The following is a 3,518-nucleotide window of genomic DNA, read 5'->3' on the forward strand; positions in this document are numbered from 1 at the left end:
CACCTCAGCCTCCCAAAGGCGTGGGATTACAGGCTGAGCCACCGAGCCCGGCTGACAAAAAACTTTTAAAAATTAGGTGGGCGAGGGATTACAGGCTGAGCCGAGGCAGAGGTGAGTGGATTGCCCGAGCCTGCGGGTTCGAGACCCGCCTGGGCAGCAAGACCTCATCTCTACAATAAATCAAAAAAATCAACCGGGCATGGTAGCGCATGCCTGTAATTCTGGCTACTTGGAAGGCTGAGGCGGAAGGATCGCCGGAGCCCAGCAGGTTGAGGTTGCGGTGACCGGGAGCGGCCACTGCACTCCAGTCTGGGCGACAGAGGGAGACTCCAACTCAAAAAAAAAAAAAAAAAAAAAATTAGGTAGGCATGGTGGTGCATGCTTGTTACCCCAGCTAAGGAGGCTGAAGAGGGAGGATCGTCTGAGCCTAGGAGGTTGAGGCTGTGATGGTGCCACTGCACTCCAGCCTGGGCTACAGAGTGAAACTCCAACTCAAAAAAAAAAAAAAGAAAGAAAAAGAAAAAGGTTATAATCTTAGAATGGATTCCTCCAGGGGAACTGCGGGGTCAGAGGGCCGGTGCACGTTGCCAGAGGCTTTGAGCTGCCAGGCTGTTTCCCACGCAGCCTCTTTGATCACTGGCTTCTCAGAGAAGCGCGGTGGGATCCCAGGGAGGCTTTTAATTTGCACTGATTTTCTGGTGCATGCGGCTAAGTGTTCTCGCTGGAGACTGCGGTTCACCGAGCGGCTGCAGGGTTGGTTCTCTGGGGAGAGCCCGGGCTAGGCTTGGGGGAGGCAGGCTGGGGCAGAGGCTCAGAGCCCGCAGATTCCGGGGGTGGCCTGGGGAGGAGCCGGCAACTGCTTCGGGCGGCCTAGGGGGAGAGTTGTGACCGCAATCTAAGTCTGGAGTTTCTACTCTGCCTGGGAGGAGCTGAAAACCCTCACCGGCAGAACTGCTGAGAAGGCACTCACTCCTTCATCAAATGACAGCTCACAGACATCATCCTGTTCTGATTCCCAGGTCCTGCCCAGAGTTTCCTAAATGTGTGAACTCCCCAAATCAGCATCTCAACCCAGAGGGCGGTACTACGATTAAGCCCATTGTACAGAGGAGGAGACTCGAGGCTGAGAGGTCAAGTCACTTACTGAAGGGCACACAGCAAGTAAGTGTAATCAGGACTTGACCTGCCTGGCTCCATGCATCCATTGTTGTGTTTATTGAACACTGTTTTATTTTATTTTATTATTTTATTATTTTGTTTTTGAGTCGGAGTCTCACTGTCACCCAGGCTGGAGTGCAGTGGCTCACTCACAGCCACCCCCGTGTCGACCTGCTTGGGCTCTGGCGTTCCTTCCGCCTCAGCCTTCCAAGTAGCTGGAACTACAGGCATGTACCACCATGTCCGACTAATTTTTTGATTTATTGTAGAGAGGAGGTCTCGCCAAGTTACCCAGGCTGGTGTAGAACCGTGGGCTCAGGCAATGCTCTTAGCTCGGCCTCCCAAAGTGCTAGTATTAAAGGCGTGAGCCACCACACCAGGCCTGAGCACTGTTTTAGGCACTGGAGAAGGGTTAAAGAGACAAAGATTCCAGAATCTGAAGGAGTGTCATCCCAAGAGGTGGAGTTAACACTCCAGGGGAGGAGCTAACATTTCAGAAGGAGGAGCTAACATTCCTCAAGGAGGGGCTAACATTCCTTGGGGAGAAGCTAACACTCCAGGGGCAAAACTAACACTTCAAGGGGAGGAGCTAACACTTCAGAAGGCAGAGCTAACATTCCTGGGGTAGGGGTTAACATTTCAGGAGGAGGAGCTAACATTCTTGGAGGTGGGGCTAACATTCCAGGGGAGGAGCTTACACTTCAGGGGGAGGGGCTAACATTCCTAGGGGAGAAGTTAACATTCCTAGGGGAGAAGTTAACATTCCAGGGAAGGGGCTAACCCCTCAAAGAGAGGGGCTGACATTCCAGGGGAGGAACTAACACTTCAGGGGTGGGGTTAACATTCTTGGAGGAGGGGTTAACATTCCAGGGGAGGAGCTAGCACTTCAAGGGGTGGGGCTAACATTCCTGGGGGGAGGGGTTAACATTCCAGGGGAGGGGCTAGCACTTCAGGGGGAGGGGCTAACACTCTCGGGGGAGGGATTGACTTCCAGGAGGAGGGGCCAACATTTCAGTGGGCGGGCTGACATTCCCTGCCCCTCAGAACCTACCGCCTTCACAGGGCCATACCCAGATCCTAGGCGCGTTGACTGAGCTCACCGTAGGTGCAAGTATCTGCTACCCCTGGGGATTCCGACGTGCCCGTGAGGCATGGAGCCTCTGCCCTCACAGGCTGGCAGCCTGGGGGAAGACACTTCTGAACTGAAGGAGCCCCAGAAAGATGAATTCACCTCGCAGGCAGGAGAGGTAATGACACACTCTTAATCACTACCTCTGTGTCTCCCAGGCAGGAGGGAGGGGAGGCGGCGCCCCCAACCTGGCCTGGTTTGAGACGTTCCCAGGTTCCCAGCCGTAGGAGACAGACAGACTGTCATCCGGTGTCGGAAAATAGCTGTCATGAGACTCCTCACCTGCTGACACTTCCCAGCCCCGCACGCCTGGAATCCCCACCCCCCTTCTCATCCCTCCATCCTGCGTGGCTGTAGAGTTGTAGGGCTCCTCCCATGGGTGAGCACTCATGCTTCTCATCTCATGGCAGCTCTCCTGGGCTGGAGACTTCCTTGCCCGAGATCCCAGCCAGGGCAGGGATTCGCACTCAGAACCCCGAGCATCCAGAGCCCAGGTGCATACCGCCCCCCACCTGCCTGCCCAGGTGTGGTGTGAGTCTCCTGTCTCTCATGCTTCTTCAAGTGGAATAAAATGCAGAGGGGGGAATGTGACGCCACCCCCCCCAGGTCCACCCGCCTTCTTGGCTGCTGTGTCCCTGTGTCTGGGACATGGTCCATGACACCTGGTGCCAAGGTGACCAAGACCTGGGTTTACAGTGTGGGCGATTCGCTCATCTGAAAATGGGGCCTCTTGTGGGCCACCCCCTATGCTGGCGGGGGCTGTTGGGGGACTCCAGAGGAGTCAGGCTCAGACCCCGAGGCCTCAGGGAGGGACTCCAAGGTGGTCAGGGCTGTGGCAGAGGGTCCCAGTGGCTGTGGGACCCCCAGGAGACGGAGCTCAAGGCAGAGGCTGTGTGAAGAGGCTGGAAGCTGAGGGGCTGGGGCTTTGTCCAGGGGTGCTGGGGAGCTATGGGAGGTCTGTGAGCAGCAGAGGGCAGGGAGTAGAAAGATACTTCTGGGGCTGGGTAGGGGATGGACAGGGGCCCGGAGGAAGTGGGGCCTCCAGGGGGTGAGGCCTGAGCTTGGAAAGACTAGCAGGGTGAGGGGAAGGCGAGTGGGAGGTGAGGAGTGGGGGCAGAGAGAGTGGAAGAGGGGCAGGACACACTGTGCTGGGGACTGACAGGTTGGGGGAGGGAAGGGCTCAAATGCAGGACCCCTTCCCCTCCCCCCTTGCTTCCCTCACCCCCTCCAA

The sequence above is a fragment of the Carlito syrichta genome, unplaced genomic scaffold, assembly GCF_000164805.1.
Source record: "Carlito syrichta isolate Samal-C Ts95f unplaced genomic scaffold, Tarsius_syrichta-2.0.1 Scaffold314869, whole genome shotgun sequence".
In the NCBI taxonomy this organism is placed as follows: domain Eukaryota; kingdom Metazoa; phylum Chordata; class Mammalia; order Primates; family Tarsiidae; genus Carlito; species Carlito syrichta.